Source organism: Aegilops tauschii, chromosome 5, assembly GCF_002575655.3.
Source record: "Aegilops tauschii subsp. strangulata cultivar AL8/78 chromosome 5, Aet v6.0, whole genome shotgun sequence".
Lineage (NCBI taxonomy): Eukaryota > Viridiplantae > Streptophyta > Magnoliopsida > Poales > Poaceae > Aegilops > Aegilops tauschii.
Window position 1 is genome coordinate 314087181 of NC_053039.3, and position 14385 is coordinate 314101565.

Consider the following 14385-nt stretch of genomic DNA (forward strand, 5'->3'; position numbering starts at 1 on the left):
AAGAATAGTATTTCTCTGTGCGCTCTGGTTCATCATGGGTGGCTAACCGACACTGTATTGAAATACTTGTAATATCTTCAATCTGCTTGCTCTTCTGCTCTTCTTTAAGATGATACTCTTCTCTTGCGGTCGACTGGTCAGGTCGAGTTGTTCTCCCTTAGTATATTTTGAATCTGTCAGGTCAGGTCGACTTGTTCTTCTTTACTATATGTTGAAGCTATCATCTGCGAAGTGTCATCACTTCTAGAGCTCTCATATTTTGAGTAGTAGGCCACATTATATTAATGCACACAACAAATTACAGCATGCATGGCATCTTTTAAAAGAATTGCAGAGATAGCACAAAGGGGTTTACAGGGAGGCAGTATTGGATTAGAATCACTTCTGCATTACAAAGAAAATCTCACTTGTTTTTATGTTTTCATGCATGTCAGATATTGAACATTATCAAAATGAATATGAGAATGGGCGCACGAGAGGAATATTGCGGAACGATCCACTGGCTAACAAACTTGGCATGGTGGAGGATGGCCTATCTTATTCACCCATCAAGGTGCTTGCTCTAACTTTGCAAAGTTGTATTGGTCGCACATATTTTGCATCTGACCTCTTGCATTACTTCTACTTTGTTACACCATCTGCTTAGTTTAAGCATCATATATGAGTATATGCCATACCTATCCATTTTCTGTACCTATTCCATGTGTCGTCACATTATGCTTTTCCAGTCAAATGTTGTTCTTTCGTAATAGATGTCCAAAAGGAAGAGGGTGAGTGCAGATCCTCAAGGAGTACAAACTAGGTATTTGGAAAAGGTAGTGATACCTGTTAAATCAGATAGATCAGCAGCCATAGAAAACATAGGCCCAACTGTACCACACTTTACCCCTACTCCAGTGGCCAAACCCCTATTAGAACTACTGGGAGCCCAGCGTCAGGTACTGTCTATGATATCAATTCAAAATTTGAACTCCTAAATTTCTGCTTGTGCCTTACCTTCTCTCTTGTATGAAAACTAATTTCAGATGAATCTCCTTGCTCAAAGGATCATACGATCTCAAAACAATAATGGGCTCTGCATTGCTCTTGTCAGTACCTCTCTCCCTTTTGCCTTGTAACGTTGTACTTAATTAATTGCTATTTTATTATGTATCATCAGTCTGCACCTGAGCTTCATTATCCTCTGTTTCTTCCAATATTATTTGATCTATATTTACTCTTTGCAAAATGTAGAATAATGGCAACGCTTATAGAGAATTTTCTTTGGGGAATTTATTGAATTATCCTTCCATCAACATGGAGAAGGGCTTTGTCCAGCCCGTGTTAACATGTAATGTAAGTTCATCCTTCTCAAGCCTTCAAACTTTGTTCTAGTATAGATTTGGATAGGCATCATTTCCTCCACTGTTGTTTGCTTTGCTGTTTACATCTGATTCGATGTTTGCAACAACTACTAGTTTCAAATTGTAGTTGTAAAAACATGTTCCTTATGCAGAACAGATCCATTTATTTGCTTATATAATTGTGAAACCTGTTATGTGTCTCCTTGTTTCTCTTTCAGACTCGTATCTCTTACGCCAGGCAGAACTTTAGGGAAGATAGTGAGCCAAACCATCTTGAGGACAGCGAGATGACCCCAAGGTCCTGTCTTGATGAAGACAGTGAGTTGAAGCTACTCACCAGCAGGTGTGAGACAACCTTTGTGTAGTCGCTGCCTCAATCAGTTCGACTTCTTCAGTCTCAACTTAAAGCGGAAAGGCTTGCTTCAGCTCAGCTCCGACTTGAAGTCAAAGATGCAATGAAGATGTCAGAGGACTGCCGTGCGCACCATCATGCCTTAAATCTAGTGTTGATGCATCTATCGTTGACACAACTGAGGTCTACTTAGCTTCTTCAGCTGTTTGGGGGGCCCGACGTGGCCAGGCCTAGTGCCTTCTGAAGTGCTCTCAGTTTTGTATATTCTTTTGTCGGCGCGTTTATTTGCACTGGTGGCGAACTTTGATGCCCAGTGGATGTAATATGTGTGATAGCCGTGATAGCCTAGCGTAAGTTGCTTGCTTATTTATTTCCTTGTTGTCTTGTTTATTTGTTTGCTTGTAGTCATTGCAGTTCTTTTTCCGCGGTTTGCTAGTGGCTGCAATAACCTATTTTTTAAAACTAGGCCACAATAACCATGGGCTAATATTTACTGTAGTGACACTGGGCCTCCTACGGGCCGTAGAAACAGTGGGCCTTCTACGGGCCGTAGAAACAATGGGCCTTCTACGGGCCATATCATCAATGGGCCTTATATGGGCAATATGATCGATTGGCCAAACATGGGCCAATAACAGGCCGCATTATGGCCGTAAACGGGCTAGAGTTGGAATCGTCCATTCATGGGCCGACCATAACGGGCCATCGTTAATAGGCCGTATTTGATGACGCTATGAAAATGGCCCAACGTATTAACGGACCACAAACGGGCCGACTGTAACCACGGGCTGAATTTGGCCCACAAGCAGAAAATGACAGTAACGGGCCGTAAGTAAACGAATGCTGGAAATGAGCCCAAGAATAAATGGGCTCTGAGAAGGCCGAAAGATAACATGGGCTGGAAACGGCCCAACGGAATAACGGGTCGTTAATGGGTATAAAGTGATACAATGTTCATTACGGGCCAGTTTCACCACGGGCCGTTAATGGGTGTAAAGTGATACACTGTTCATTACGGGCCAGTTTCACCACGGGCCGTTAATAGGCCAAGAGTTACATAGGGCCTCATATGGGCCGAAAGACGTCATGGGCCATACATGGGCCAGAAGTGAAAACGGGCTGGAATCATATTGGGTGGCCCAGGTGACGCTACTGGGCCTAATTCGGATAGGGCGTAACGGGCCTTGGGTTAGCGGGCTGTAAATGGGCTATGCGAACAGGACGTTAACAGGCTTTACATGGGCCGGCCTGCCACCTTTTGACCAAGTCAAACGGGCCGGCCTTTTCACAGGAATGGGCCTCTGTTGGGCCGTGCCACGTGTCGACGTATCATAGGCGCCTTCTGTCCAATGAGTGGATGACATCTGTCGCAATGATGAGCCGACACGTGTTTCCTCCAGCCAATGATGATTTTACATGTGGAAAATCCCCATTGGTCGGGGCTGTTAACGGGTTATCGGATCCAAAACCCGACCCGATAGCTTAACGACGTTCCGTTATGGTGGATGCCACGTGTCGGTCACCCTTGACGAAAGCACTTCTGTGACGCGGGATTTATCGTCATGGAAGTGGACACTTCCGTGATGATAATTTTGGTAATGTCATGGAACACTTCTACGACAGCACAGGTATGACTATCTTGATTCTGTCATAAAATCGTCATGGATGTACATGCATGGCAGAAAATGCGACCTACTGTGACAAACACGTATCATCACGGAAGTGTATTTTTTTGTAGTGTCCTCCGAGGATGAGTAGGGCATGGGAGGCGGCAGGGCATGGTGTGCTAACTGGCCGGTCCGTATCCCGTGTTCTACTCTTCCTCGCCGGAGACCGCACCTTCACTTCACAGGTCTTGAACCCCGCCCCCGTACATAGAGATCGCAGATGGAGGACGTCGGTAGCCGCCGTAGAATAGGTTTAGGGTCGTGTTTCTTTTATTTTTCTGTCCTATAAAAGTTCGAAATGTAATGAAAATCTGCCGTGTTTGATTAATCTGGGCCGGTGTATATGAACTTTCACAATAATATAGTATATTGTAGGAGTACTAGCAAGATGCTCGTGCGTTGCACGGAAGATCAAGATCTTGTGGGAGAAAAGGATGAACGAGGGAAGGCCTTATCTGCAAATGTGGAGAGGAGTGTGGGTAAATTGTCATAGTTTCCTTCCTATCCGTTAGATATAGATCGGACGGCCTATATTGCAGGATGACAGGCACACCATCATCACCAACTCTGCTTTTTATTGAACTGAGACAAGCTAACATGCGAAGTAAAATAAACACATAGGGTCTATACATAAACAATTTATCTTAGGCACTCCAATAGTACGTCCACTACACATTCACGCATTTCACATCTTTCTACATCTATGGGAACCTACGAAAGGATTAACGTAAATTGCCTCTCTCTCTCTCCTCCCCTGATTTTCATGGTGGTGGGCCCCTCCCTCCCCCAATCTACAATCAACAGCTCACACGTTTCACATTACGTTAATTACGTAACTGGGATTTCGTAGGTGTAGCATTACTCGTCCTAAAAAACACAACTAAGCCAACCTCCCAGCATATCGTGCGGGAAAAGACCCGGCCGTGCCGTTTTAGTCGGGATTACCGGATTACTAGTAGTAGTATCGATGGATCGCGCGAAGCAACAAGTTTTTTTTTGAGGGGGCGAAGCACCTAGTTTAACAGGAAAAAAGGTGGTACACTCACAGCACCCCTATCGCGGTCGCATTGCACCCCACACACGTTCGGTCCTGCACACGGCTCACGCAAACGGAACGCGCTTCAGCTTGCCTCTTCACTGAGACGTGGGACTGCACTTGGAGAAACCGACCATGCGCCAAACTCCCCCCGCCCACCGCGCGAAAATCCTCCCCCCACCCAAAAATTCCCCCCAAATCCTAGATTCAACCGCCCTTTGGCCAACTAGCCAATAATATTCCCCAAACCCCCCTCCCCACGTCCCCCTCCACTCCATTCGCTCCGCCAAAGTCGCCCTCCCCGCTGCGCCGTGGTTCGTCGAGGGGGACACACGGCGATCCTCTCGCTCCCACAGTACCCTCTCGTAGACTGTCGTCCTCTAGCCGTGCCGCCACCGCTGGCGACGTTCTTGTGGAGGCGCACGGCAGTCAGGGCCGCCACCGCTGGTGACGTTCGTGTGGAGACGCACGACGATCACCTTCTCCCACGATACACGCATTCTAGACTGAGGCCCCGTGCATGTTCGTGTAGCGCTGAATGTTAGCTGATAGACGCTGTTAATCTCACTGTTTGCCGAAGTAGTTTACAGTCAATATGCTCTGCTTAAGAAGCTTCCTTGCCCTGTTCTGCACTCAATCTGCTTAGCTGACATGGCATGCCAAGGCCGATTAGTTTCTAAAATATCCTGCCATATATTTATTGTGACGTAGATTGCCATGGTCTAGTAGCCAATCTGTTAGGTGAAATAGCTCTACACTGTTTTATACTTGATCTTTGTTGTTGCGATGGCCTTCGATAGTTCGATGGCTGTGTGCTCGGCCTCATTGACTGCTGAACTAGCCTGCCATAATTTAGCACTCAAATTTGTTTGCTGAATTAGCTTTACATATATTTCATTACTTAGATCTGCTCGTCCAAATATCTTGCCATAGCTTTAGACATCGACCTAGGTATTTTTTTTCTGGACTTCATAAAAAAGCATATATGTTTTTCCTGTAATATCTAGTAGAAGAACTAATTTGTATGTCCAACAGATGGACATGACTTGGATAACTTCTGCTCGAAGATTCTTCGCTGCATATGTCGAGGGGGTTGAAAACTTCATGAACTTTATCAGAGCTGAGTACGGTGGTTCAAAATCAGATGTGCTCTGCCCGTGTAGCAGTTGTATGAATTCAGTTACAAGACCCCAGTCAACTGTGCAAAATCATCTACACTTGTATGGGATGTCGGTCACATATACTAGGTGGGTTCATCATGGTGAAGCTGTGAACGTCAATGTTATTGACTACGTGGAAGCAGCAGATCACCATCTTGATCTCCCTGATGCTCAGGTGGAAGAGGAGGAGGAGGTGATGGCGGAGCAAGTGAGTTCGACCAACATTGAAACAATGCTACGAAATGCTCGTGCATTCCGTGAACTTTCACCTGCAGAAGAAAAACGGTGGGCCCGCATGTTGGAACAATGAAACATGGCTGACACCCCAGGAAATAAGCTGTTAGTATTCTCAGCTATGGTCACCTTTCTTCAGGTGAAGACATCTGAGCGGATGACCAACAAATCATTCGATGCGATGTTGGTTGCTTTCCGCAAAGCTTTCCCAGATGCGTCTGAGCTACCACACACCTATAGTAAAATGAAGAATTTCCTTCGTGCAGTTGGAATTGGATATGATATGATCCATGTTTGTAAGAATAATTGTGTTCTATTCCGGAGGGATTATGCCAACTTAAGTGAATGCCCGGAATGCAAATCATCAAGATGGAAAGATGGCGATGTTGTGAAGAGGATTCCTCATAATGTTCTGAGACATTTTCCAATTACACCAAGATTGCAGAGGTTGTTCATGATGCTGAAACAAGAGAGGATATACTGTGGCATTCTAGCAACTAGGAGTACAGAGATCAGAATGTAATGAGCCATCCATCACATGGTAGTGAGTGGAAAAGCTTCAATCAGAAACACGAAAAGTTTGCTGCTGACCCGAGAAACATTAGACTTGGCTTAGCTTCAGATGGATTTAACCCATTTGGCCACCAGAGCGCCACATATAGCATGTGGCCAGTGCTTGTTATCCCTTACAACATGCCTCCAAATGTCTGCACCAAAGAATCAAACTACATGATGGCCTTGCTCATCCCAGGTCCAAAAAGTCCTGGAAAGGATTTTGATTTGTTCATGGAGCCTCTTGTGGAGGAACTTCAACAGCTATGGAGGGGTGTTCTCACTCGAGACCTATATAGTAGCCCACCAGCTGATTTCTTTTTGCGTGCTGTTATAATTTGGTGCATCCATGATTATCCGGCTTTGGGCACTATGTCAGGGCGAACGACACATGATTACAATGCATGTGTTCGCTGTGACAGGAATCCGTTGTCATACGCAATACTTAGCAAGATCTGTTACATTGGACACTGTTGTTTCCTTGCCAAGGACAAGCCGCTTCCTAGAAGTACCTTAGACATGTGTTCAATGCAAAGCATGAAAACCGTGATGCACCAAAGAGGCTCACCGCCGATGAGTTGCAAGTGGAATTAGAGAAGGTCAGGCATATTACACCAGGAAACCATCCTTGTAATGGTAGCAGGAAAAGGAAGCGTGGCAGGGCAGAAGAGAGATTATTGTTTACCCGCAGGTCCACTTTGTGGGACTTGGAGTATTGGAAAGATTTGGATCTGCGGCATAATCTTGATGTGATGCACATCGAGAAAAATATATGTGACAGCATTATCGGCACACTTCTTAATATTGAAGGCAAGACGAAAGATACCTTAAAATCTAGGATTGATTTGACACACCTGGGTATCAGACAGGATTTGCAGGTGCAAGATGAAGGTAAACCACAGGATATGGCACCAGCTGTGTACGTCTTGGACAAGGTAAAAAGAAAAGAATTCTGCGAGGTCCTGTCACGTGTGAGATTCCCACATGGATTTGCTTCCAACCCTGAAAGGAGAGTCAGTGCAGATGGAAACAAGGTACAAGGGTTGTAAACTCATGACTGCCACGTCCTACTTCAAAGGGTTTTACCTGTTATCCTTAGAGGATTGGGCCGCCCTGACTTATACAGAGCAGTTGCAGAGTTTGGACAATTCTTCAGGGAACTCTGCAGTAGAAATATCAGGATAGATGCTTTGGAGCGTCTTAGAGACAAGATACCAACTATCCTATGCGACCTTGAGAAGATATATCCTCCAGCCTTCTTTGATGTGATGGTGCATTTGGCTGTTCATCTACCTGATGAGGCACTACTTAGCGGTCCAGTACAGTATGGCTGGATGTACCCTATTGAAAGGCGGCTAGGCACTTTCAAGGGCTATGTTAGGAACAGAGCTAGACCCGAGGGTTCCATTGCAGAGGCCTACATTGCTACAGAAGCGTTGACATTCTGCTCAAAATACATTGAAACAGCTGATCAGCTTAGCAAAGAGGTGGATGAAGACAATCCCGGGCTCAATGTTTTCGATTATTTTGTTCGAGTTACAGGGAAGAGTCGATAAGAGGACAAACCTAAAGATTTGGATAAAATGTTTGGTATGTGTTGAATAACTGTCCTGAGATACTACCTTATAACAAGTAAGTGCTAAGTACTGCAGCTTATACATCGTAATCTACTAAACTTGCAGCACATTCTTATATATTTAGATGTTTGATGCGATCAGTATGTTGTGCAGCATCTACAAAAAGGAGTTACTGCCGCAAAATCCAAGAAACATTGACAAACTGGTTATGGCAGGATTTACGAAATGGTTCAAGAGCCATGTAAGCTTTTGAATTGCACTGCCAATTTTTTTAATATATTGAGTACATAAGATGATCAGCTTGTCTATTTTCTAACCATAGGTTAAGAAGATGCGGGGGGATGGGCAGGCAGTTGATGATGCCCTTTACTCACTAGCAATGGGTCCTGATACTCGGGTAAGACATTATGAATCTTGCGTTGTTGGAGATGTGCGCTACAACACCCTTGCATGAGACGAAGACAGGAAGACACAAAACAATGCCATCATGAGCACGGATACGTATGACAAAGAGACAACAGAAATGTATGCTAACATAACAGACATTGTTCAGTTGCAGTATATCTCCAGTTTCGAGGACATCGAGCCCACGACTGCCGCCTCCTTCCATCCCCGCCGACTGCAGCAGGCTGCTACCTCTTGAGCACTGCGTTGGTTTTCCCTTGAAGAGGAAAGGGTGATTCAGTAAACTAGCATAAGTATTTCCCTCAGTTGTTGAGAACCAAGGTATCAATCCAGTAGGAGACCACGCTCAAGTCCCACGTACCTACACAAACAAATAAGACACAAACAAATAAGAACCTTGCAACCAACGCGATAAAGGGGTTGTCAATCCCTTCACAGCCACTTGCAAAAGTGAGATCTGATAGAGATGATAAGATAATATTTTTGGTATTTTTATGATAAAGACTAAAAGGTAAAGAAAGCAAAATAAACGGTAATAGAAATAATGGTAGATTAATATGATAGAAAATAGACCCGGGGGCCATAGGTTTCACTAGTGGCTTCTCTCAAGAGCATAAGTATTACGGTGGGTAAATGAATTACTGTCGAGCAATTGATAGAATTGAGCATAGTTATGAGAATATCTAGGTATGATCATGTATATAGGCATCACGTCCGTGACAAGTAGACCGACTCCTGCCTGCATATACTACTATTACTCCACACATCGACCGCTATCCAGCATGCATCTAGAGTATTAAGTTCATAAGAACAGAGTAACGCTTTAAGAAAGATGACATGATGTAGACGGATAAACTCATGCAATATGATATAAACCCCATCTTTTTATCCTCGATGGCAACAATACATTATGTGTCGTTTCCCCTACTGTCAACAATACAATATGATATAAACCGCATGATTGAACCCAAAGCTAAGCACTTCTCCCATTGCAAGAAAGACCAATCTAGTAGGCCAAACCAAAATGATAATCCGAAGAGACTTGCAAAGATAACCAATCATACATAAAAGAATTCAGAGGAGATTCAAATATTGTTCATAGATAATCTTGATCATAAACCCACAATTCATCGGATCTCGACAAACACACCGCAAAAAGAGTGACATCAAATAGATCTCCAAGAGAAACGAGGAGAGCTTTGTATTGAGATCCAAAGAGAGAGAAGAAGCCATCTAGCTAATAACTATGGACCCGAAGGTTTGAGGTAAACTACTCACACATCATCGGAGAGGCTATGGTGTTGATGTAGAAGCCCTCCGTGATCGATGCCCCCTCCGGTGGAGCGCCAGAAAAGGCCCCAAGATGGGATCTCACGGGTACAGAAGGTTGCGGCGGTGGAAATAGGGTTTTGGCTCCGTATATGATGTTTCCAGGGTATATGAGTATATATAGGCAAAAGAGGTCGGTCAGGAGAGCTACGAGGGGCCCACGAGGGTGGAGGGCGCGCCTAGGGGGGTAGGCGTGCCCCCTGCCTCGTGGCTTCCTCGTTGATTGCTTGACGTCCACTCCAAGTCCTCTGGATCACCTTTGTTCCAAAAATCACGTTCCCGAAGGTTTCATTCTATTTGGACTCCGTTTGATATCCTTTTCCTTCGAAACACTAAAATAGACAAAAAAACAGCAATTTGGGCTGGGCCTCCGGTTAATAGGTTAGTCCCAAAAATAATATACAAGTGTATAATAAAGCCCAGTAATCATCCAACACAGAATATATAATAGCATGGAACAATCAAAAATTATAGATACGTTGGAGACGTATCAAGCATCCCCAAGCTTAATTCCTGCTCGTCCTCGAGTAGGTAAATGATAAAAACAGAATTTTTGATGTGGAATGCTTCTTAGCATAATTTTTAATGTAATTCTCTTATTTGTGACATGAATATTCAGATCCGAAAGATTCAAGATAAAAGTTTAATATTGACATAAAAATAATAATACTTCAAGCATACTAACAAAGCAATCATGCCTTCTCAAAATAACATGGCCAAAGAAAGTTATCCCTACAAAATCATATAGTCTGGCTATGCTCTATCTTCATCACACAAAGTATTTAATCATGCACAACCCCGATGACAAGCCAAGCAATTGTTTCATACTTTTGATGTTCTCAAACGTTTTCAATCTTCACGCAATACATGAGCGTGAACCATGGACATAGCACTATATGTGGAATAGAATGGTGGTTGTGGAGAAGACAAAAAGAAGAAGATAGTCTCACATCAACTAGGCGTATCAATGGGCTATGGAGATGCCCATCAATAGATATCAATGTGAGTGAGTAGGGATTGCCATGCAACGGATGCACTAGAGCTATAAGTGTATGAAAGCTCAACAAAAGAAACTAAGTGGGTGTGCATCCAACTCGCTTGCTCACGAAGACCTAGGGCATTTTGAGGAAGCCCATCATTGGAATATACAAGCCAAGTTCTATATTGTAAAATTCCCACTAGTATATTAAAGTGATAACATAGGAGACTCTCTATCATGAAGATCATAGTGCTACTTTGAAGCACAAGTGTGGTAAAAGGATAGTAACATTGTCCCTTGTCTCTTTTTCTCTCATTTTTTTATTTGGGCCTTTTCTCTTTTTTATGGCCTTTTTTTTATTGTTCGTCCGGAGTCTCATCCCGACTTGTGGGGGAATCATAGTCTCCATCATCCTTTCCTCACTGGGACAATGCTCTAATAATGATGATCATCACACTTTTATTTACTTACAACTCAAGAATTACAACTCAATCCTTAGAACAAAAATATGACTCTATGTGAATGCCTCCGGCGGAGTACCAGGACATGCAATGAATCAAGAGTGACATGTATAAAAATTATGAACGGTGGCTTTGCCACAAATACGATGTCAACTACATGATCATGCAAAGCAATATGACAATGATGGAACGGTCATAGTAAACGGAACGGTGGTAAGTTGCATGGCAATATATCTCGGAATGGCTATGGAAATGCCATAATAGGTAGGTATGGTGGCTGTTTTGATGAAGGTAATGGTGGGTGTATGGTACCGGCGAAAGTTGCGCGATACTAGAGAGGCTAGCAATGGTGGAAGTGAGAGAGTGCTTATAATCCATGGACTCAACATTAGTCATAAAGAACTCACATACTTATTGCAAAAATCTATTAGTTATCGAAACAAAGTACTACGTGCATGCTCCTAGGGGGGTAGATTGGTAGGAAAAGACCATCGCTCGTCCCCGACCGCCACTCATAAGGAAGACAATCAATAAATAAATCATGCTCCGACTTCATCACATAACGGTTCACCATACGTGCATGCTACGGGAATCACAAACTTTAACACAAGTGTTTCTCAAATTCACAACTACCCAAAGCATGAATCTAATATCACCATCTTCATATCTCAAAACAATTATCAAGTATCAAACTTCTCTTAGTATTCAATGCACCTATAAGAAAGTTCTTACTAATTTTGGATGCCTAACATATTAGGACTAGTTTCACAATTTAAGCAAATTACCATGCTGTTTTGTAGGACTCTCAAAATAATATAAGTGAAGCATGAGAGAACAATAGTTTATATAAAACAAAACCACCACCGTGCTCTAAAAGATATAAGTGAAGCACTAGAGCAAAAACTATATAGCTCAAAAGATATAAGTGAAGCACATATAGTAATCTAATAAATTCCGAATCATGTGTGTCTCTCTCAAAAGGTGTGTACAGCAAGGATGATTGTGGTAAACTAAAAAGATAAGACTCAAATCATACAAGATGCTCCAAGCAAAACACATATCATGTGGTGAATAAAAATATAGCTCCAAGTAAAGTTACCGATAGACGAAGACGAAAGAGGGGATGCCTTCCGGGGCATCCCCAAGCTTAGGATTTTGGTTGTCCTTGGATTTTACCTTGGGGTGCCTTGGGCATCCCCAAGCTTAGGCTTTTGCCAATCCTTGTTCCACAATCCATCAAATCTTTACCCAAAACTTGAAAACTTCACAACACAAAACTTAACAGAAAATCTCATGAGCTCTGTTAGCGAAAGAAAACAAAACACCACTTCAAGGTACTGTAATGAACTCATTCTTTATTTATATTGGTGTTAAACCTACTGTATTCCAACTTCTCTATGGTTTATAAACTCTTTTACTAGCCATAGATTCATCAAAATAAGCAAACAACACACGAAAAACAGAATCTGTCAAAAACAGAACAGTCTGTAGTAATCTGTAACTAACACAAACTTATGGAACTCAGAAAAATCTACCAAAATAGGAAGACCTAGATAATTTGTTTATTTATCTACTGCAATTGGAATCAGTATTTTATCACGTTCTGGTGATTTTAAACAATTGTTTTCGTGAACGGAAAGTTTCTGGAATTTTCAGCAAGATCAAATAACTATCATCCAAGAAGATCCTATAGGTCTAACTTGGCACAAACACTAATTAAAACATAAATACACATCTAACCAGAGGCTAGATCAAAGATTTATTGAATAACAGCAAGGAAAAATATTGGGTTGTCTCCCAACAAGCGCTTTTCTTTAAAGCCTTTTAGTTAGGCATAGATAATTTTAATGATGCTCACATGAAAGACAAGAATTGAAGCGCAAAGAGAGCATCATAAAAGATGTGACAAACACATCTAAGTCTAACATACTTCCTATGCATAGGCATATTATAAGTAAACAAATTTGCAAGGCAAGCAAAAACTAGCATATGCAAGGAAGAAGAAAGTGACGATAGCAATCTTAACATGACGAGAGGTAATTTAGTAAGATAAAAGTTTCCACAACCATATTTTCCTCTCTCATAATAATTACATGTAGGATCATAAGCAAATTCAACAGCTATCACATAACATATTCTCTTCGTGATCCACATGCATGCAAAGTTGACACTCTTCCGAAATAGTGGGATTAACATTAACAAAAGTCATGACCTCTCCAAAACCACTTTTATCAAAAATTTCATAAGATTGAATATTCTCCAAATATGTGGGATCTAAAGTTGACACTCTTACAAACCCACTTTCAATATTATTGCAAACACTACTATCAATCTCATATTCATCATGGGGCTTAGATAAATTTTCAAGATCATAAGAAGAATCACCCCAATCATGATCATTGGAACTAGTAGTAGACATAGCAAACTTAGCATCCCCAAGCTTAGGGTTTTGCATATTATAAGCACAATTGACATCAAGAGAATTTATAGTAAAATCATTGCAATCATGCTTTTTATTCAAGGAGCTATCGTGAATCTCTTCATAAATTTCTTCATCACAATTTTCAGATTCACGAATTTCAAGCAAAATTTCATAAAGATAATCTAGTGCACAAAACTCACTAGCAATTGGTTCATCATAATTGGATCTCTTAAAAAGATTAGCAAGCGGATGAGGATCCATAGATCTTAGGTTCTCTGTTTAGCAATAAATACACAATTATTCCAACCAAACGAGCAAACGAGCCAAGTAAGACATTAAGGCAAACGAAAATACGAACAAAATAAGGGCGAATAAAACGGCAAGGGTGAAGTGGGGGAGAGGAAAATGAGAGGCAAATGGCAAATAATGTAATCCGAGGGATAAGAGTTTGTGATGGGTACTTGGTATGTTGACTTGTGCGTAGACTCACCGGCAACGGCGCTAGAAATCCTTCTTGCTAGCTCTTGAGCACTGCGTTGGTTTTCCCTTGAAGAGGAAAGGGTGATGCAGTAAAGTAGCGTAAGCATTTCCCTCAGTTTTTGAGAACTAAGGTATCAATCCAGTAGGAGACCACGCTCAAGTCCCACGTACCTACACAAACAAATAAGAACCTTGCAACCAACGCGATAAAGGGGTTGTTAATCCCTTCACGGCCACTTGCAAAAGTGAGATCTGATAGAGATGATAAGATAATACCTTTGGTATTTTTATGATAAAGACTAAAAGTAAAGGAAGCAAAATAAACGGTAATAGAAATAACGGTAGATTAATATGATAGAGAATAGACTCGGGGCCATAGGTTTCACTA